Source organism: Rutidosis leptorrhynchoides, chromosome 5 (assembly GCF_046630445.1).
Source record: "Rutidosis leptorrhynchoides isolate AG116_Rl617_1_P2 chromosome 5, CSIRO_AGI_Rlap_v1, whole genome shotgun sequence".
Classification (NCBI taxonomy): Eukaryota; Viridiplantae; Streptophyta; class Magnoliopsida; order Asterales; family Asteraceae; genus Rutidosis; species Rutidosis leptorrhynchoides.
In genome coordinates, this window is record NC_092337.1 from 414,825,601 (window position 1) to 414,848,709 (window position 23,109).

Here is a 23,109-nt window from a genome sequence, read left to right on the forward strand (position 1 = left end):
TTCCAAAATAGGGGTGAAATGGAGCGTTGTCTTAAGAGCTTCATGAGGACTAAACCCCCTATGTATGATGGGAAACCGGATCCTTTGGTGAGTACGACTTGGGTTTCGGATGTCGAAGGGTGTTTTCGTACTATGGAATGCCCACCCGAGAAAAAGACGAGACTCGCTACTAGTTTGTTGCGAGGTAGGGCGAAGGATTGGTTGGATGGCAAGATTGATCTTGTCGGTGGTGAGACGTTTATGGCGTTATCATGGGATGAATTTAAGGAGGAATTCTTCGAGGAGTTCCGAACTTCAGCCGATTTATCGGAATTGCGTTGTGAGTTGCGAAATTTGCAACAGGGTTCTATGGACTTGAATACTTTAAAGACGACTTTTATGTCGAAGGCTCGTTTTTGCCCGGAATATTTGGGGAATGATCGTTTGTTGATGGAGGATTTCTATCGAACCTTGAATGATGACTTGAAAGGTAAGATTAGCCGGGGCTACGCGAAATCGTTTGCAGAATTATTTGCGGTGGCTAGAGGTTTCGAGTCTTATACGCGATTGAAAAAGGCCGAACCTTCAAGTGAGAGAAGGGTTATTTCTTATGGTGCTCCGAGTAAGAGGACTAAGGGTCCGAGTGCGAGTACGAGTAATGTGGTAAAGGGCGCGGTGGATTCTCGTGCGCCTAGGTGTTTCAATTGTGGCGTTAGGGGTCACAAGTTGTGGGAATGCACGATACCGAGAAGTGAAGGCGGAATGTGCTACTATTGTCATAAAGAGGGACATCGCAAGCCGGATTGTCCCGAGTTGGCGGCGGCGAATGCCGCAAGGAGACGTTGAGGTACGTTTCGTTTTGATAAATATGTCTTTGAATATTTATTTATGTGGCATTTATGTTCGGACTTGTTAATTGCATAGTGATTTGCATGTTATGGTTCAGGGTGACGTTCCTAACGGAAGTACCCTATGGTGATGTTTGGTTGTTGGACGAAGGGCGTAAGACTTGGTGTAACCAAGCATTCCTTAGTATTTGGGGAATGTTATTACCAAGCCACGGAAATGGTTTTGGTGTTCGATTGTTTAGCGCGTGTTCGCTTTTGGTGTTGAAGTGATGAACCATGAGGTTCGTCGGGTGATTGGAACCTTTGAGGCCGAGTGTTTAAAATCTCGATGTGTGTTGGTAATGGAGTCTTTATGACGCGACATTAGGTACCTCTTTTATACCTACTAGCGTGGTGTCGACTCCGATTGTGTTGTGGTTACATTGTACATAGGGTACCGGGAGAAACCCGTAGGTACATGAGTGACTAGGTGAAACTTGACAAACTAAAGCAATTGGATAATTGCGAGGGTATGGATTGTGTAATCGTGGTACACTTTTCGTTCGAAGTGTTTAAGGATTGATTGAAATCCTTCGTGTGCTCAAGGTTAGAGCAAGGTGTGGTGATGGGTCGTGTGTACCCAATTGTTGGTAAAGTCTACCTTTGGTAGCATCGTACGGGTGTACGAGTGGTGATATAGGAACGTGTTTCCAAGTGGGGGAGTCGCACTCCTGCGCGAGGAAAGTGTTAGTGTGATATTTCGGATGATGATTTTGGTAGATCTGGAATTTTTACCGAGACCTAGTTTTGGGTCGATTCGTGGTAGAGTGCGGTTTCGGATAAATTGTACTTATGGTTTGGATTGGAATCCCACCGAGGCGGTAATGTGGTAAATCTCGTTGAGAGATAATGGACGTGTTTGGTGAGCAAGGTGAAATCCTTCGGTTAAGGAAGGTGTGTGTCGGGTTCTCTTTTGGAGAATTCTTGTTCGGTACCTATGTTTGATATAGGTGGTTCTTGCTCGATTATGGTATGTAGTTGATGAAGCATGACCTTCGGGGTCCGCTGACTTCATCGTGGTATTGATGATTAATGAAGCATGACTTTCGGGGTCCGCTGACTTCATTATAGTATGGTTACGTGATGGAGCATGATCTTTAGGGTCCGCTGACTTCATCATGGGAGTACGTGATTGATGGAGCATGATCTTTAGGGTCCGCTGACTTCGTCATGAGCGTGGTGTTGAGATCGGTGAAGCATGATCTTCGGGTCCGCTGACTTCATCCGGTATTGAGATTGGTGGAGCATGACCTTCGGGGTCCGCTGACTTCATCAAGAGAGTTGTGTTGTGGGACGTGAATATCGGGTTGTTCGTATTCACAATATTTCGGGTAGTACGATTGTCCCTGTTGGTTGGGCTCATAGTTTGAGGTAGTGAATGTCGGGTGGTTCGGATTCACTAAGGTTCGGGTAGTACGGCCATCCTCGGTTATACTATGTGATGGTAGTAGTGAATATCGGTTTGCGCGTATTCACGATGACTCGGGTTGTGCGGTCATTTCGTTGTGAGATATATGGATTGGGTTGGTGGATTTCGGGTTGTGCGAATTCACTAAGGTTCGGGTTGTTTCGACCATCCTCCATATGTGTTTTGGCTCGGGTTGTTTCGGCCATGTTGAGTTGTAATCTATTGGTTGTTTGATACACCAATGGTGGGGTCGTAAGGACCATGTTGTGGGAACTATCGGTCGTTTTATGCGTCGATGGTGGGGTCGTGAGGACCACGTGGTATGATTAGTGGTGCGATAGTCGTATTTCGCTCACATGTTTGTTACGGGTGTGACGATAGATGATTTCGTACCCCTTGGGATTTGCGTTCCCATAGCCGTTTTGGGCGCTATCGGTTTCTAACCGTTGGATTGTATTGTTACGGTAGTTGCGTATTGGTCGTATTGCGCACTACAAGGGATGTTTAATGATTAGGTGATATCCGTAAGGATTCGTTTGGTTCGGTTTCATCGTTTCGGGTTGTTGACCTTAGGTTGAGACTTGGCTGTTTTTAGCGTTGTACTCGGTAAGTGTGCGCTAAGGGATCGATATCTTGGTACGAGATTGGTTGAGTTTTCCCGATGTTGGGGAATGAGCATGGTTTTAGTGCTCGGATAGTGATTTGAATAAATCGCGGGTGACGATTTAGTTGTGGAAGGCGATTCGTTGGGAAGGAATTGCTTAGGAAAGTCGGATTGGGACTTATGTCGAGGACCGTAGGGTGAGGTCCACTTGGTTAAGTGATGAGGATCACGAGGACGTGATCGAGTTTAAGTGGGGGAGAGTTGTAAGACCCGAATATTTATCTTGCTTGTTTGTGTATTAAGACGTTCGAGATTGGGTTTCGCGGATTATTTATATAAAGTTTAAAATGAAAAAGAATCTGTTTCAGAGAGGTCGCGCGCCGCGCGGGGTAGGGGCGCGCCGCGCCGTTTGCTGCTGACAGAATCCCTTGTTTTTAATTGGTTTAAATGAAGGGCAAATGGGTAATTTCACTTGAGGCCGGATTTGTGAGGCATATGAGCTGGTTTGGATCAGTTTTGGATCACCTTCACATCCACTCATCATCTTCATCCATTTTTAGAGAGAGAGTAAGAGTTTAGAGAGAGATTGGAGGTTTTGGTAAGGAAGAAGCTCGAATCGTTCAAAGTCTCGGGTTTTAAAGTTGTTCCTTTCGTTCTCGGCTACGCGGTGATAGTATTGGTAAGCTCAAACTCCGAATTTCATTTATCTAATTTGATATTCAAGTTAGGGTTTTGAGTTAATTAGTTGTAAAACCCTTTTATGTGATGAAATGGGTTTAGTGAACCTAGTAATCGGGTTTGTTGTTAATTGTTGGTGGATTTTGAGTTGGCGAACTAATTGGCCATGTTTAGAACTTTAATTTGAGTTTAATCACTTAAGTAGGTGATTATGGAAGTGTTGAAACACATTTAGGGTAATTTGGTTGACTAGTTGTGACTTTGGGTCAAATTAGGGTTTGATGGTAATTATGACCCGATTGGCGAATTAATGAGGTTTATAAACTTAAAATGGATTAAGTTGAAGTATAAGACCGAGTTAAATGTGTTTTGGTGTCAAAACTTGTAAAGGATGAGATTTTGACCTTTATGGGTCAAAATTAGGGTTTAAGTGTCAAAATGGGTATGACACGTGTTTGGCACTTGTGTTCGGGTTTAATGGATGTATTAGGACCATTCTCACTCGTGTTAGTGATTATTGATTAGTTTTGGGCGCGGTTTGTACTTGGAAGTGCATTTGGGTCGAATTTGCACTAAGGGTCGAATTGGGTGGTTTATAAATCCATCCTAATTGTATTGTTGTAATTGTGATAATGGAATAGGTATCTTCCATTGGCAAGTTGCGGATTCACTTGGAAGCTTCTTCAAGACTTCAAGGTGAGTGATAATATCCTATATGCATATGTATGTGTAGGATGGGTGCGGGTCGGGTGAAGTGATTCTCGGTTATAGAGCTCACTTCACATATAGGTGGTTTTGATGGACTTGTGTATAAGTCCAATCGGCACGTTGTGCGTTTTGGTTGACCATCTTTGGCGAGATGCACATTTTGTGTGCACAATATCACACTTGGTTGTGATTTGGTTGTTGTAACCCTAATGGCGAAGGGTTGATATGGTTGTGTTGTGGATGACCCCGATTTGGTGGATTTTATAATCCCGTGACCATGGGTTTTGGTATTGAGAAATGAATCTCGGGTAGTGCGGATTCATGGTGACTCGGGTTGTTCGGTCACCTTATTTGAGGTAGTGAATCTCGGGTAGTGCGGATTCACGATGACTCGGGTTGTTCGGTCATCTTATGGTTGAGAAGTGAATTTCGGGTTGTGCGAATTCACAAGGCTCGGGTAGTTCGGCCAATGTTCGTGTGATTGAGGTTAAGGGGTTAACCTTGTGCATTATTATTATTGTTTATATATTAATGTGTTGTTGTGTTGTAGCTAACCCTCCGGGTGTAGCTATTTGGCGATGTTCACTTTGTCGTTGGTGGACTCTTATTTGTGTTGTATCTTTAGCTCGTTGCTTAGATCGTACGGTATGCTTAGTGTAGATGCTTTATACTTGGATGCCCCGGTATGCGGTATTTGTTTGTGTGGCGTATTCATTTTATACATATATATGTATGTAGTATGTTATCATTCACTAAGCATTAGCTTACCCTCTCGTTGTTGACTCTTTTTATAGATCGCATGCGGATATGGTGGCTCGGGTAAGCGCGAGGACTAGAAGACGTGCATAGTTGCTTTAGTGACTTGCTTTTGGATCATTTAGGATTGGGTAGCGTATCCCCAATCGCCATGCTCGGCTTTGTATTGTATTAAAGTCTTTTGGTCAAATATTGTATTTCGGTACTCAAGGTGGTAAAATGGGTCGTTGTGGGACCCGCTTCGTAAACTCAATTTTATTAATTAAACGTGCTAGTTTTATATATATGAATTTATGGTTAAAAGCGTTTTGGCTAAAAATGTCGGGAACTAGTCAAATATTTTCGTTAAATTGACTTCCGGAGACAGCGGGCTGTCCAGGTGGTTTGGCGCGCCGCGCACCCACCTGGCGCGCCGCGCAAATGAACTGCACCAGAAAATTTTTTTTTTGTTGTAAAATTTAACGGGAATTGTCGTGGTTTGGTTTGGGTTGTTACATTTCTTAGCTCTATCCCGTTTGAAAACTTATTTTGAAATCGTCTGAATATAACTCCATCGTAGTATTTTATGTATACTAATAATATCTTGAAATAATACTAAGTAAATATATATATGTAATTTGATTGAGAGAGTTTAGAGAAATATATTTTCAAATTTCTATGAAATAATGAAACCTATTGAATTCTATTTATAATAGATTTTTGAATTATTAAAGTGAATTATTAAAGTATGAATTATTAAAGTGAATTATTAAAGTATGAATTATTAAAGTGAATTATTAAAGTATGAATTATTAAAGTGAATTATTAAAGTATGAATTATTAAAGTGAATTATTAAAGTGAATTATTAAAGTTAAAGTAAAGTAAAAGTAAAGTAAAAGTAAAGTAAAGGTAAAGTTAAAGTATAGTAAAAGTATAAAACTATGTACATATAATACGCGTATAAATATATTTAATATTAATTTAAATCGTTATATCATAAAACATTTTAGAAAAGTAGAATTATATATATTCATAATAGGTTTCAAGTTTTTAAATTACAGTCTGTTGGTGAAGCATGGGATAAAGTCCAAAGGTTTAATAAACGTATGAAATCATCTTAATGAAAAATGTCGAGTTACTTAACTTGTCGATATCCAACATCTAAGTTATTTACACTCCACGTTCTTACTTATAGATCACTTTACCATTTTCCGAATATTGTCAAAAAGAATAGATTTCTTAAATCACAATGGACCTCATAACATTGGCCCGTAATCATATCATAATGTATCTGATAATTCAATCATTTGATATTATCTCTTAATTATGTCGATAAATATATCGAAACAAATACATTCATGTAAAGTATCATATATATCAAATACTTTGTTAATGTTTTCAGTTATTATATATTATATATACATATCTATATACACATAATTGTTCGTGAATCGTCGAACACGGTCAAAGGGTAATTGATTACATGAATGTAGTTCCAAACTTTTTGAGATTCAACATTACAAATTCTGCTTATCGTGTCGGAAACATATAAAGGTTAGGTTTAAATTTGGTCGGAAATTTCCGGGTCGTCACAGTACCTACCCGTTAAAGAAATTTCGTCCCGAAATTTGATCGAGGTCGTCATGGCTAACTTTAAAAATGTTTTCATGATGAATATGAGTTGATAAATAGAGTTTTATCATCATTGAGTAATATAGATAAAACAATTTGATTACGCGAAGAGTATAAGTGAAGTTATCGCAAGAGAGGGAAATGAGTAAACGTATATTCGTTTTAACCGATGACGTAGTTATGATTGATTTTCGGAATTCATGGAATTTAAAGAAAATCTTTGCAATAAGATTTGGTTCTTCGGCGATTAAGGAAATCATGATCTTATTTGATTAAATGCGATAATCTGTCTCGATTTCTCTGTCTGATATTTTACTATAAATCCACCCCCTTCGTTTCTTTATTTCCACAGCTCACACCTTCTAGTCTTTCTCCCCAATTCATACTTTAAAGCATTCGTTAATATGCTTCATCCAGTATTGATTCTTGATATACTCTTAACTTTCATATCTGTCATTCTTCTTTTTCATCTACCACCGGAGGAAGTTATTTTCTTCTACCATTACCTTGGGGTTATTGTGTTTTTCATTCTCTCGTGTCTTTATATTACTATACGCATTGATATACAAGGTTTGTAATTTCGGGGTTGTTATCGGGCTTTATATTCTCCATTATATTTCGGAGCTTCATGCTTTCGTTTTCTCTTCCCGACCTTAAGTCAAGTGGATAATGGTCCAGAATTTGTAGATATGAATTTTTGGATGAACATAGTTAATGTTCTAAGAAGAAAATCGTAATGGCACGATCTTGATTTGGCAAATTACCAGAATATCCGAAAATATAGAGCTATCAAGATGATATGTTCTTAATATGTTTGGAAATTGGGTAGAATGTAAGAGTCGTGTAAATAGTACATGATGACAGTATGTTCTGTGAATCATCACGTTCCATTAGAAACTCAGTATGACTTACTGTAATATAATCACATTGATCAAGTGTCATTATATTATACTAACTCATGCTTCAGTTCCCAACACTACTTCAAAAACATTCCTATTTTAAATTCGAATTTTTTCTTCTTCAGAATTTAGAAACTAACACAGTTTCTTTTTATGTTGTAACGCAGATATTGTGAATAGATAGAATATTTCGGATAAGAATAGTTGTGAAAATATCTTCAGGAATATCGAAGATATTTATAATAAAAGATACGATGATATCTTAGAATTCTTAACATAGATGGATGATGAAGAAGATTTGTCTGTGAAGGTTTAGAATAAGAAGTAAGGTGTTTGCTAATGATTTCATTAGACACTGAATCATTTGGATCCTTTGAAGGCAGGTTTAGTCTTTGTGATTTGTCCACAGCCTCCTTCATGGTCTGCTCAATCCGTTTTCCAGTATCAAACCTTCTCTTTTTCTCAGCTTTACCACCATACTATTCTTTATCATCAAACTTTTGACTGTTAAAGTCGTTCACAGTTTTTGCTGCTTCATCAGCATTTTTCCAATTTCGGAGAACTAGTTCATAGTTTGGGATATTTTTCAGAAAATTCACATTCGAAGTATGTAAGTCTAGGAGATAGACGTTATATGTATACATATAACTTTTGACGTAAAATTGTCACGGAATTCAAAATACTGATTGCTAATTCCCAGTAGTTGGTGTGACAATTATTGTTACAGGATGTAGGTGAGTACATGATGTGGTTTTAATGAATAAGTATAGTGGCTTTTCGGAGAGGCTTAAGTCGAAGGTTAATGAAGTTGTTGATAAGTTTACTGCTAATGTGGCGAGATATGAAAGGTTCCCCGGTAACAATGATGAAGGGGTAATTGTTATAATAAGGTTTATTCGTATAAACAAATGAAGGTGATTTGTTGAAGCTATGACAAAACTGTCTATTTTGGAAAGAGATTGAAAAATTATATTTAGTAATAAATATCAAAGGATCTGACAAGGATACGTGTTAAACTATAACTTTGATTTCGAGAGCTTTTCAGGTGCATGACAGTGGGTAATGTGTGGTTGGATCATCATCTCGCATGTCTTTAAGAATTTTGAAGTGTTTGAACACATATTGTAATTGTTAATATACATATGATGTTCTAAGATTTTGAATGATACAAATATTTTGTGAGTTCCATGAATAGAAATGAGGTTCTAGGACAGTTTTGAAGTCAAAGTATAGTTTTGAAAGATGTAGAAATCTAAGAGTGATGATTTCGGTTATATCTTGAATCGAATTCTGAGATTTCAAAATCAGAATATGTAATTAGATTTTGAATGAGTATGGTTGTTTTGATTTCTATAAAAGAATGTATATTGTTGTGAAAGAAGGGAGTATAATGGATGATTTGCTGAATCTGATTCAAAGAATGTAACATATTAATTGTGAATTTATATATCTCTCGGGTATTACCTACCTGTTAAAAAATATTTCACAATTAATATTTTGTACAAAAGAATTTTATTACAGTCTTTATGGAAATATATATGTGTATATTTCTTCAGATGTAATATAGATTTAATGAGTTAATATTAAATTAAACTCATTTGATTTATGGTTAAGGCTAGGATAGATAATTTCTAAACTTTAGAAATTACATAATCTTCGTAGAATGTTTTCCCAATGAAGTTATGAATCAATACTTCATCGTTGTGGTATTCCTTGGTATCTACATGGCGTATGATGTCGATGCTCGTAGGACAGATTGTGAAGTTGAGGTTTGCGATGCGGTTGTTGTTGGTGGTGGTAATGGCACTGTTGATGTTGTTGATGGTGGTACTTGTTATGCTGCTGGTGCTGCTGCGGTGTTTGTAACCTTTGCACCATATTCTCCAAAGCCACTACCCGAGCGCGAAGCTCGTTGACTTCTTCTATTACACTGGGGTGATTGTCGGTTCGGACGAGCGGATAGATAAGATCTAGAATTTGGTGTAGTATATAATCATGACGAGATACTCTAAAAATGAGAGAGAAAATGGTGTTTCGGACAGGTTCGCCGGTAAGTGCTTCAGGTTCATTGCCAAGAGGGCAATGTGGTGGATGAAAGGGATCACCTTCTTCTTGTCTCCAATGGTTAAGTAGATTACGAACCCATCCCCAATTCATCCAAAATAGATGTTGGATAATTGGTTGATCCATTTCGGTCACACTGCTTTCGAAACTTGAGTGGAATTCCATTTCGGAATCCGAGGGACTTGAACTAATGACGAATTCCATTTCGTACGATTGAATAAAGAATTTTTTTCGATATGAAATGATTTTCCGGCTATCGGGTGGTATTCTAATTATATAGAGCAAAAGGTTTCGTAGATTACGGAGGAATTTACGAAATATGTCAGTCAAAGTTTACAGTAACAGATACGGTAAGATATGAATTAGCAGATACGATAAGATATGAATTTTGTCTATACACTATTCATGCAATCAATGCAATAAGATGTGTCTAGACTAAGAATGATAAGCAGGTAATTTCCGATAAAAATGATGAGCAAAACTTTTGACATGCAAACACGGTCGAAGTCCAGACTCACTAATGCATCCTAACGACTATCAGTTAGACACACTAATGCAGACCTGGTTCGCTAAGACCACCGCTCTGATACCAACTGAAAGTTGGGGACGCATCCCACTCAGTGCCTTCCCAGCTAACCGCCTGGTGACCACTGAGCGTACCTCAGACACTGATTTTACAGCCCGCCTCTTGGCAACGTACAGCCAACCCTAATAGGGACCGCGAGGAGTAAGAGCCAATGCTTCGTCACAGGTAACACTGTGAGAACCCCCTCTACGATTAACCCGCTAATAAACGGCATTAAACCAGCTCTGATACCAACTGAAAGGACCCGTTCATATACATTATAAACGATTCACAATAGTTGATTACATCGCGAGGTATTTGACCTCTATATGATACATTTTACAAACATTGCATTCGTTTTTAAAAGTCAAACTTTCTTTACAACGAAAGTTGACGGCATGCACACCATTTCATAATACATCCAACTATAATTGACTTAATAATAATCTTGATGAACTCAATGACTCGAATGCAACGTCTTTCAAAATATGCCATGAATGACTCCAAGTAATATCCTCAAAGTGAGCTATTGCACAGCGGAAGATTTCTTTAATACCTGAGAATAAACATGCTTTAAAGTGTCAACCAAAAGGTTGGTGAGTTCATAGGTTTATCATAACAATCATTTCAATATATTAATAGACCACAAGATTTCCGTTTATAAATATATGTACACTCGCAAGTGTATAAAAGTATTCTATAAGTTGTAGGCACCCGGTAACAAGCCTTAACGTTCATGTTTTACCCTCTGAAGTACACCAGATCATGTGTGTTTAAAATAACCTCGAAGTACTAAAGCAACCCATAGTCAGGATGGGGTTTGTCAGGCCCAATAGATCTATCTTTAGGATTCGCGCCTACCGTACATAGACAAGTAGTTTAATGTTACCAAGCTAAGGGTATATTTCTGGTTTAAACCCACATAGAATTAGTTTTAGTAGTTGTGCCTATTTCGTAAAACATTTATAAAACAACGCATGTATTCTCAGCCCAGAAATATATATAAAAAGGGAGCAAATGAAACTCACCATACTGTATTTCATAGTAAAAATACATATAACATCATTTAACAAGTGCAAGGTTGGCCTCAGATTCACGAACCTATATTAAGTATATATATATTTATATGTTGGTCAATATCTGTCTAATAATTTAGGTCAAGTCGTAGTGTATCACAATCCTAATGCTCGAGACCGACATGCAAAAGTCAACAAAAGTCAACTTGACCCAAAATGACTTCCAAAATCTATACATGTTTATTATATAACTTATATATAGTCGTTTTATATATTTAAATATATTTATCAGATCTTATTATACTAAATAATACCAGTCATTTATTAATAAATAAAAATTTATATTTAAATTTATATATGATACAAATATACTTTTATATATCTCAAGTAATAAAATTTATAAAATTCACTTAATATCATAAAAATATAATGGTATGTATTATTAATGTAATTATATTACGTGTGGTAAAAATATCTTTGTACGCATATTTATTTGATTAAATAATATTGATAATAATAATAATGATAAAGATAATAAAATGATAGTTTCAATAAAAATATTAATTTTTAGTAATAAAGATAATTTTAGTAATAACATCAACTGATAACAATTATAATAATCGTTTTAATAATAATATTAAAATTAATAATAATTCAGTTGACCATATATTTTAATCCGTTCATCGAACCCACACGATTTCTAAATGAAAAGTTATTAATTTTTCTTTAGCTTTTCAATGACATGCATATCATATACCTTATATCAGTAGCATATGTATCAAATTCGTGATTTATCATAAACTATTTAACGACGAAACTAAGCATACAAACATGCATAATCATATATACTCGAGCACTAGTCAGGGATACACTATTAATATATAAAAGATAAGATATGAATGCTCACGTATCAATATTGTGATTCAATATTGCAGGAAAGTACGTAGACGCAATGAAAATGATAAACGTTAGGTTGACCTCACGAGCAATACCCTCGAACAATACCCATAACCTCCATAGCTATAACCCATAATTTTCTTAGCTCTATCCCGTTTGAAAACTTATTTTGAAATCGTTTGAATATAACTCCATCGTAGTATTTTATGTATACTAATAATATCTTGAAATAATACTAAGTAAATATATATATGTAATTTAATTGAGAGAGTTTAGAGAAATATATTTTCAAATTTCTATGAAATAATGAAACCTATTGAATTCTATTTATAATAAATTTTTGAATTATTAAAGTGAATTATTAAAGTATGAATTATTAAAGTGAATTATTAAAGTATGAATTATTAAAGTGAATTATTAAAGTATGAATTATTAAAGTGAATTATTAAAGTATGAATTATTAAAGTGAATTATTAAAGTGAATTATTAAAGTTAAAGTAAAGTAAAAGTAAAGTAAAAGTAAAGTAAATGTAAAGTTAAAGTATAGTAAAAGTATAAAACTATGTACATATAATACGCGTATAAATATATTTAATATTAATTTAAATCGTTATATCATAAAATATTTTAGAAAAGTAGAATTATATATATTCATAATAGGTTTCAAGTTTTTAAATTACAGTCTGTTGGTGAAGCATGAGATAAAGTCCAAAGGTTTAATAAACGTATGAAATCATCTTAATGAAAAATGTCGAGTTACTTAACTTGTCGATATCCAACATCTAAGTTATTTACACTCCACGTTCTTACTTATAGATCACTTTACCATTTTCCGAATATTGTCAAAAAGAATAGATTTCTTAAATCACAGTGGACCTCATAACATTGGCCCGTAATCATATCATAATGTATCTGATAATTCAATCATTTGATATTATCTCTTAATTCTGTCGATAAATATATCGAAACAAATACATTCATGTAAAGTATCATATATATCAAATACTTTGTTAATGTTTTCAGTTATTATATATTATATATACATATCTATATACACATAATTGTTCGTGAATCGTCGAACACGGTCAAAGGGTAATTGATTACATGAATGTAGTTCCAAACTTTTTGAGATTCAACATTACAAATTCTGCTTATCGTGTCGGAAACATATAAAGGTTAGGTTTAAATTTGGTCGGAAATTTCCGGGTCGTCACAAATTCTCCGTATACTTGTAATCATTGGGTTTGGAACCTGCTTCTTTGTTACTGTCATCTCATTACTTGTAGTTCCTAGATTTAGTATTTTAGTGTAAACATTAGAGTGAAATTTGTGTACTGTTGCATTGAAATAGAATAATAAGGTACATTTTTTATGCGTGAACCTCCTCTAAAACATGGTTTTTTGTTGCTAATATAACGAGCGACCCATTTCATATACAAACATAAGCGACAGCAGGTGTGTAACAGGTATCTGGTTAAGAGATCAGTTATTTATCTTTACCAACATGTTTTAAGTGAAGATGTATCAATAGTACACACTATGGAAGCTTGCTACTAAAATACACCGACCATTTTTTTTATTTTGGAAAAGCTAACGAAAACTTATATAAATACGGAAATCGTTTTCGAATAGAACACGTCTTTAACAAAAGATACAAGAGAGAACCCCGATGAGACTCGTACCTAGAAAGCGACAAACATACAAATTATTTATATCGAGATTCATCTTGACTATACCGAAACAAAAACCAAGACAAATTGGGACAAGAACTAGCAGGAAAGAACCCAACACGCTCAACAAACTAACAAGAAACAAATCTTAAACCAAATAGACACTCCGAAACCTAGAACTCCGAGCTCAAATATCTTTAATAAATACGCCAAATTCTTCCATCTTTGTGCCCTGAACCAATTTTTTTTCCTCTTTTGTCGATTCTTATTTTTAAACGGCACACTAGGGATTTCACGAGGATTAATACGAGTAGCAATAACCGGTTCGCTCTCCTCGGCCATACTCGTCGTCATTTCATCGAACCGCGAAAGCCTCCTCGGACATTTTTCCTTTCCTATTTGCCAATGAACCGCCTTTTTACCCGCATCCGTCACGACCCTCTTGACTTCTTTAACCCTAATAAACAAGTTTTGAATTTCCTCGTAATCCAAGTCATCAATATGTGATCTTTAATTTAATAACAACCCGAACTGGAAGCCTCATTCGCCTTCTTTCTCAACCTCTAAATCAATGTCTTTAAGTAGACCTCTTGAAATATTTTTATTCAAGAAGTACCACGATTTACGAAAACCTTCACAAAAGGAGACCTCGAAATCGCAATATTTTTTCCACTACGACCAAATCAACGTCTCCAAGTAGACGTTGATTTGAGGTATAAAAACACAACTACAGATTTAACTTTTACCGCAACCAAGTGCTGAAAAGTCATACCTGGATTGCAATTGATGTCCATATCTCAATAAAACCTGAAAATTCAGTCCTATAGTACTTGTAATGGCGGACATCTTACCCACATTACAAAGTTCAGGTGTTTTGAGTTGCATCATAGTTACTATGTAAGCTATACGTTTCAGTTTATAAAGCAAGTTGCACCCATTTTGAGTTTGAACAATAAACTACAATCTCAATCTAATACATATATTTTTTTTAATAATAATACTATCATTACTAGAGACCACAGATAGATAGAGACTAGCCACACTAGCAGTTAAGTTTTGACAAGGTTTATTACTTATTGAACTATTAAACCTTTTTTATTCAAATAAATAAACTCTAATTGAGAAAATACAATTTCCATCTTTCATGTGAGAACAAAAGCTTTTATTTAGCTTTTTATAAGAATCTCATAAATTGAATTCACATCTGACACGCTTAATATATATCTTTAGACCTCTTTTGTAATAATATATAAATATCAACATTGATGACCTCTGCTCCATACCACACATAATAAAAGAGTATAAGGACTTCTATACAGAAAAAGTGTCACTTCATGAAAGTTGCTAAACATATTATATATCAAGTAACTGCAGTGTCCAGTAGATTATGTGGAAGCTGCTGCTTACGTATTTATTTATGCTAATATTATATATCTTATATATGTGACTTCATAAATCTTGGAACAACGAGTAATGAGATGACTGTACCAAGGAAACCGGTTCCAAAACCAGTGATTACAATTATACGAAGGATCGAAAATTCATCGTCCTGAGGTGCGTGGGGTTGCAACAAGTCTTGACTGTTCTGACATCTCGAGAAAAGGTTATAACCACATAAACCAGGGTTACCTTCGAAGCTAGTGTCGGGAAACGTTGAAAATTGTCCTCCAGAAGGAACAAACCCTGTTAGGTTGTTGTGTGCGATACTAAACTTGGACAGAAAACTTAGTTCTGCCAATGATGGAGGGATTGTCCCCGTTAAATGGTTATACGACAAGTCTAGCGTCTCTATGCTCGTCATGCCTGATAAAGAACTCGGAATCGTACCTGATAAATTATTGTGTTGCAGATTCAAAACATGTGGTTTCTTCAAGTTTCCAAATTCCGGACAGATTGGGCCTGTGAGGAGGTTACTACTGAGGTCCAGTTGTGGTGGAAGTTTTATGATCTGGTTGTACTGCAAGAAGCCTCCTTTGCGCATGTTAATACTTTTGAAGAATGGGAAATCTGGGGATGGTTCTTCGAACGAGATATTTCTCCAAATCAAGCTCTGCAACCGAGTCATTTCTTGGGTATGTTTCCTGCTAATGAATTGCTTGATAAATCCAAGTAAAAAAGAGACGTAAAATCTCCTAAATAGGGTGGAATTGTTCCTGTCAATTTGTTGTATGATAAGTCCAATAACTGCAATTGAGTCGAACCGCTTAGCCATGATGGAATGCTACCCGTGAGATTGCACTTGGCAATCACAAGAGCTTTGAGTGATTTGAACTGTAGATGAACATCAGATGGCAACTGTTCAGTACGAAAGTTTAAGGTAAGAACCAGAACATCCAAATTGGGGCAGTGTTGCAGGATCGTAAGAGCTTTTGAGAGATTAGTAAAAGTGCAATTGGAAAGCGAAAGGTAAGAAAGTGACTCAAAATTCTTGAAACTTTCTGGGACTTCTCCTTTGAGTTTGTTTCTTGCAAGATTCAACGCTTTTAACTTGTTACAAGATGCAAGATTAGCAGGTATTGTACCTGAAAAGTTATTACTGTTAGGAAGAGAGGATCGTCTGGACGTTGGGAGATACAAATTTGAGAGAAAAACAACTTTATTACTCACAAGAATAGATTTACAGAGTATTACAAAACTCTAAAAAAAAACTCTCAAACTCACACACACTATCTAGGTTGTGATTACACTTCTCTGAGTGATTTTGGGATGATTTACAATTGAAGTTTCAACCTCTATTTATACTAAAACTTTGGTGGCGGTGGAATGGGGTGAACGAGGAAGGTGTCGTGTGAACGAAGATGGTGGGCGGCCGTCATCGTATTCATCTTTGTTTCTTCTACATGGTGTTCAAAGAAGGCTACTTTGAACATCTAGAAGGTGAGCTTCTAGATTGTAGGCTGGAAACTTTCAATTCTCCCCCTCCAGCCGAATCCACGAACATTCCAGTTATGTCTCTGCATAACTCAAACTTCTCTCGAGTCACCACCTTTGTTAACATATCTGCAGGATTCTCCTTTGTATGGATCTTTACTAGTCTCAACAGTTGTCGATCAATTACCTCGCGCATCCAATGATAGCGAATATCAATATGTTTTGTACGAGAATGGTACATGGAGTTCTTGCTCAAATCTAGAGCACTCTGACTGTCACAATGTACCTTGTACTCATTTTGCTTGATTCCAAATTCTTGAAGATAACGCTTTAACCATAACATTTCTTTTCCAGCTTCTATGGCAGCAATATACTCTGCTTCAGTTGTGGATAATGCAACACACTTCTGTAGTCTTGACTGCTATAAAACAGCTCCTCCTGCAAAAGTGTAAATGAATCCTGAAGTAGATTTCCTACTATCAGGATCTCCGGCCATATCCGCATCTGTATAGCCTTCCAAGATTGGATCAGCTCCCCCGTAACAAAGACATATCTTCGTTGTACCCTTAAGATATCTGAGAATCCATTTTACCGCATTCCAATGCTCTTTCCCGGGGTTGGAGAGAAAACGACTCACTGTTCCCACTGCATGAGCAATATCGGGCCTTGTACACACCATCACATACATCAAACTTCTAACTGCTGAAGAATATGGTACTGAAGACATCTCCCCGATCTCTTCCTTAGACGAGGGACAAGAACTCTTGCTTAACTTCAAATGGTTGGCTAATGGAATGCTAACAGGTTTGGCATTGTTCATATTGAAACGTGAAAGCACTCGTTCAATATACTTCTCCTGAGATAGCCATAACCTTTTATTCTTCCTGTCTCGGGTTATCTGCATTCCTAAAATCTGTTGAGCTTGTCCTAAGTCTTTCATGTCAAAAGACTTAGAGAGTTCCTTCTTCAGCTGGTTGATCTTCGTTGCATCTCTCCCTACGATCAAAATATCGTCTACATAAAGTAGAAGAGCAACGAAATCTCCTTCAGAAAACTTCTGAATGTAGACACACTCATCTGCTGCAGTTTTCTTGTACCCTTGACTCACCATGCACGAGTCAAACTTCTTGTACCACTGCCTAGGTGCCTGCTTTAAACCGTACAAACTTCTCTTCAGCTTGCATACGAGGTTATCTCCTGAAACCTCAAAACCTTCTGGCTGCTCCATGTAAATTTCTTCATGTAAATCTCCATGAAGAAAAGCTGTCTTTACATCCATCTGTTCAAGCTCCAAGTTCATACTTGCGACCAATCCAAGTATGACTCTAATTGAAGTTATCTTGACTACTGGTGAAAATATCTCGTCAAAATCAATCCCTTTCTTCTGTTGGAATCCTTTGACTACAAGCTGTGCTTTGTATTTCACCACTTTTCCACTACCATCCTATTTCAGCTTGAACACCCATTTGTTTTTCAGTGCCTTCTTCTCGCGTGGAAGTTCTACGATCTCATAAGTTTGATTTTTCTACAGAGAATCCATCTCATCCTGCATTGCGAGCAACCATTTTTCTTTATCCTTATGAGTTACTGCTTCATGAAAACTCTCTGGTTCTCCATCTTCAGTAAGTAGAAGGTACTCGGATTCTGGATATTTACTCGATGGAATCCGAACTCGTTCAGATCTACGAACTTCTGAAATATACTGAGGAGATCAACCATCATCTTCACCTTGTGATGGTTCTGAAACGTCTGGCAGATGGGGTTGTGGCTCCCCCTGCTCAGCACCGTCATTTTCCTCATTATCTTCTAGTTCCGATATTTCATCTTGCACTAAAAATTCATTTCTCATGAATGATTCCGTTGTTGCCTCTGGCACCTGAGCAGCAACATTTGTCTTTTGAGATATTGTGGGCTTTTCAATATCTTCTATTGTCTGGCTTTCATGGAACACCACGTCCCTACTTCTGATCACCTTTTTCTCCTTTGGATCCAATAATCTGTATCCAAATTCTTCATCTCCATAGCCTATGAATATGCATGGAGTGGTCCTTGCATCCAGCTTCTGTCTGAGCTCCTTGGATACATGTGCGTACGCCAAACATCCAAATACTCTTAAGTGAGAGTATGATGGATCCTTTCCAGACCAAAGTTTCTCCGGAACTTCAAAATTCAGTGGTACTGATGGAGATCGGTTGATCAAGTAACATGCGGCTCTGACTGCTTCTCCCCAGAATGGCTTTGGCAGCTTAGCCATACTGAGCATGCTCCGAACATGTTCCATGATTATTCGGTTCATTCTTTCTGCTATACCATTGTGTTGAGGGGTACGTGGAACTGTCTTCTCATGTCGGATGCCATATGATCTGCAATAGGCATCGAACTGCCTGGAAGAGTATTCACCACCGTTGTCGGATCGAAGACATTTTAACTTCTTTCCTGTCTCACGTTCTACCATGACATGGAACTTTTTGAAGTAATCGAACACCTGGTCCTTCGTCCGCAAGAAATATACCCACACCTTTCGAGAAGCATCATCGATAAACGTTAGAAAGTATTGGTTGCCGCCAATTGATTTAATCTCCAAGGGATCGCAAACATCAGAGTGTACCAGACTGAGTAACTCTGATCTTCTCATTGAAGAGGAATTAAACGAGACTCTATGCTGCTTACCAAACAGACAATGATTGCAAGGATCTAGTGCAGCTTCCTTGTCTACATTGATAAGCTCCTTCTTTATCAGGGTAGACAACCCTTTTTCACTCATGTGGCCTAGTCTCTGGTGCCATAAATTTTGTGACGCCTCTTTTTCTGCAACATTAATACTGTCTGTACAGATCTTCACATAAGTCTTGTACAGTGTGCCACAAATGTGTCCTCGAGCGACTACTCTTGACAATTTTCATGTGCCTCTACTGAAATGACTATTATAGCCCTGTTTGTCGAGAGCTACTCCGGAAAGTAAATTCAGCCGAAGATCTGGCACATGGCGGACATCCTTCAAAGTAATTGTGCTCCCGGAACTTGTCTTTATCCTGACATCTCCAATTCCGACAATCTCAGCGGAACTGGAATTTCCCATCTTCACAACTCCAAAGTCACCAGCTTTATATGTTGTGAAGTATTCCTTGTATGGAGTCACGTGGTTGGAAGCTGCAGTATCTACCACCCATTCTGTTTCTTCTCGTGAGACGTGAAGGCATGTCTCATCATTGGTTGAACAATAAGCTACATCACCAGAGATAGTCACTAATGTTTCTCCACCCTTATTCTTCAGCTGTGAACTGCTTTGACCTTGTTCCTCTTTCAATCTATAGCAGTTCTTCTTCATATGTCCCTCTAATCCACAATGATGGCATTTATATGTTGGTTTTCTGCCATCAGCTGACCTGCCCCTACTCTTGCTTCTGCTTCTCCATTTATTTTTGCTACTCATTAGTTGTCTCCCCCGATTCTCTATGACAAAGGCATGGGTCTAATCTGTGCCCATGTCCTTTCTCCTCGCCTCTTCACTGAATAGGGCATCCTTGACCATTGACATGGTAAGTTTGCCATTCGGAGCTGAGTTGCTGAGTGTTACTACCAGCGTTTCCCAACTATCAGGAAGGGAACTAAGTAGCAGTAACGCCTGAACTTCATCGCCAAGCGGCATCTCTACAGACGATAACTGGTTAACCAAGCTCTGGAACTCACTGGTATGCTCGGCAACTGAAGTTCCACTTTTAAGCTTCATGTTGACTAAATGCCTCATCAACAGGGCTTTATTCTGAGCAGTCTTGGCCTGGTACATGTCCTCCAACTTTTTCCAGAGGACATATGCGTCTGTCTCTTGTGCAATATAGTGAAAGACACTATGATCAATCCATTGACGGATCTGACCAATAGTTTTTCGGTTTGATTTCTTCCACTCTTTCTCTTTGGCAGAATCAGGGTTTATACCCTTCAATTCAATAGGATCAAACAAATCCTTACAGCTGAGGAGATCTTCCATCCGAGGTTTCCACAGCGTGTAGTTTGTGGCTGTGAGCATAATCATAGCTCCCGAAGATGATGGTGACTCTTCTATGGACATTATCACCTTACAAATAATATTTCAACACAAACGGGGTTGAATTGTAGAAAACAGAGATCACCGTTACGTCCGGAATGGTTGAAAATGGTGGAATAGACACTTCGCGGCTTAAATTCCACTTATGGGGCAAAATTATAATTTTCTAAACTTTCAGGGACCAAAAATGAATTTCTGAAAATTTCAGGGACCAAATTGTAAAATTTAAGAATTGCTACAGTACTGCTACAGTACTGCTACAGGAACTTGCTATAGTACCGCCAGCTGCTACAGTGAATTGCTACAGTGATCGTCTTCTCCGGCGAAAATTCCGGCACCGGTCGTCTTCTCCGGCGAGATTCCGGCAAGTTGACCAAACTTTGACCGCGTTTTCTGGGCTCGTTATAACTCCGTTTAAGTCACCGTTTTTTGCGTTGGACTTGGTTCGACGAGACGAATCCAATGGTACACTCAAAATTGAATTTTGAGAAAACTTCAGAAGACCCAAAAACTCAACCAACGTCTCTAACCAAGCTCTGATACCACTTGTTAGGAAGAGAGGATCGACTGGACGTTGGGAGATTCAAATTTGAGAGAAAAACAACTCTATTACTCACAAGAATAGATTTACAGAGTATTACAAAACTCTAAAAAAAAACTCTCAAACTCACACACACTATCTAGGTTGTGATTACACTTCTCTGAGTGATTTTGGGATGATTTACAATTGAAGTTTCAACCTCTATTTATACTAAAACTTTGGTGGCGGTGGAATAGTGTGAACGAGGAAGGTGTCGTGTGAACGGAGATGGTGGGCGGCCGTCATCGTATTCATCTTTGTTTCTTCTACATGGTGTTCAAAGAAGGCTACTTTGAACATCTAGAAGGTGAGCTTCTAGATTGTAGGCTGGAAACTTTCAATTACTACCTAGATCAAGTGTGGTAAGATTACCCATCATCGAACAATTTAAATTGATCGAACCATCCAAAGAGTTGTTTCTCAAATTGAGCGAATATACGCTTTGTAAATTCGACAAAGATGGAGGGATCCCACCTGACAGATTATTTGAATGAGCCGAGAAATAAGTTAAAGTCGGGAAGTTATTGAAGACATCGGGCATATCTCCTGAGATCATGTTGATTGATACATCCAAATGGACTAATTGACTGAAGAAATTAGTGATTCTGATTATGGCGGTGAACTCATTGTACTGGTGTTCCAACTCCCGCAATCTCGGTTATCTGATCAAGAATTCTGGAATCACACCTGAGTGATATTTTCCAGCTAATGACAGACGTTCAAGAAAGTTGCAATTTTTAAAATCAACTGGAATGTTTCCAGTGAAGTAATTTACAGCGAAATCAAGCACGTGTATTCTATTGATTTTCGCGCATAAATCAACTGGAAGGGGACCCCTTAAGTTATTATCGGAAAGGTCTAATACTTGTGCAGGCAGATTTAAGGTAACTGACTAACTGGTAAGACCTCATCAAATTCATTACCACTTAAATCAAATGTTTCCAAGTAAACAAGATGAAAAAGAGAAGTTGGAATAGGGCCTTTCAAGAAATTGGGTGAAAGATTAAGGGTTTTAAGCTGATCTAGACTGGAAATTAAATTCGAGAAATGACCTGTTAATCTTTGATTTGGGAGTTTTAGAGTAACAATCCTACCAGATAATGAATCACAAGTAATTCCTACCCAATTGCAGCAACTAAAAGATGATGAATTTGTAGGCCACCACCCACCAATTGGTGATTGCAATTCATCCATGAAACCCATTAATCCTGTTAGATCATTGGAATTGCATGATTTTTTTTTTAAATAGTAATTTTTTTAATCAGACTTTCAAAAATGGAAACTGTATCAAAATCGTTTGGAAAATGGTAAAACTGAACTTCCAAAGTTCGGTTTTGGTCAAACCCAAAGTTTGGAAGTTCGGTTTTGATATTTTATTCATTTGGTCCGTTGAATTGGTGACTGGATAGGGGACGTGGCAAAACCGAAGTTTGTAACTTCGGTTTTGCTTTAACTTCCAGCTACCCCCATTTAATGCGTTTTTATCCCCATAAATACATATAATCCGTAAAAATTAAAACTGGCGAATAAAAAAAGGACACGTGGAAACCGAATTTTGAAACTTCGGTTTTGGTATCTGTATAAATGCGAAGTCTGTAACTTCGGGTTCTCTCACACAAAACACATCCACAGCAAAAAAAAAAAAAAAAAAAAATCGAAAACCCTTTGATTTTTAACAAAAAAAAAAATGGCTCAAACGAACCAAGTACGTGCTAGATCGGTTGATAGTTCTTTATTGTTTTTACAATCCGAAAGGAATCATAGATCGTATGCGGTATTTACAAAGAAGCTTGACGAGGAGAAGTTGATCAAACCAAGAAGAGCTGATCTGAGCTTTTGGCAGCATATTTCACGGCTACCAAACGAAAGA

The 23,109-nt window shown here is 37.4% G+C and overlaps 1 pseudogene; it reads right to left on the reverse strand.

Annotated features, from left to right (window-relative positions):
* Window positions 1-15,178: 15,178 nt before the first annotated feature.
* The window catches only part of LOC139849955 (phytosulfokine receptor 1-like), a 61,435-nt pseudogene continuing 53,504 nt past the window's right edge, over window positions 15,179-23,109 (reverse strand).